This window comes from Arachis duranensis, chromosome 10 (assembly GCF_000817695.3).
Source record: "Arachis duranensis cultivar V14167 chromosome 10, aradu.V14167.gnm2.J7QH, whole genome shotgun sequence".
Taxonomy (NCBI): Eukaryota; Viridiplantae; Streptophyta; class Magnoliopsida; order Fabales; family Fabaceae; genus Arachis; species Arachis duranensis.
This window is the reverse complement of record NC_029781.3, coordinates 23671272-23671822: the sequence shown is the minus strand read 5'-3', so window position 1 is coordinate 23671822 and position 551 is coordinate 23671272.

Here is a 551-nt window from a genome sequence, read left to right as displayed (position 1 = left end):
AATTTATAAATAAATAAACTAATTAACTAATATAATGAATTATAATTAACATAGTATAATTAATCAAGTAATATAAATTATAATAGATTACAATAATATTTAAATATTAAATCAAATCAATTAATTAATATAATTAAGTTATTGTAATAAATTATATTGAATGAATTAAAATAATTAAATCCAAAAATACTGTTCGGAACATATTACATCAACTCCATCATTAAATATAGAAACTCAATTTTTATATAATAGAATAAATAAATATAATTATTTACTTGTGTTTAACGTTTGTAAAAACTAAAAAGATATATTAAATAAATACAAATATAAAATTAATTGAATCTAACCTATTTATTCTGGTGGGTTAGCACACTTTTTTAAGAGGATTACAAAAATTGTCATTTTAAGACGATTTATTCATATAATATACTTAAAACATAATCTATCAGGAGTTCAGGACCTATAATTTAATACGTATTCAATTTAATTTGATCTGATTTATTATAAAATAGTTCAAGATTTAATTTAAGTTGGTTTAAAATATAAATAAT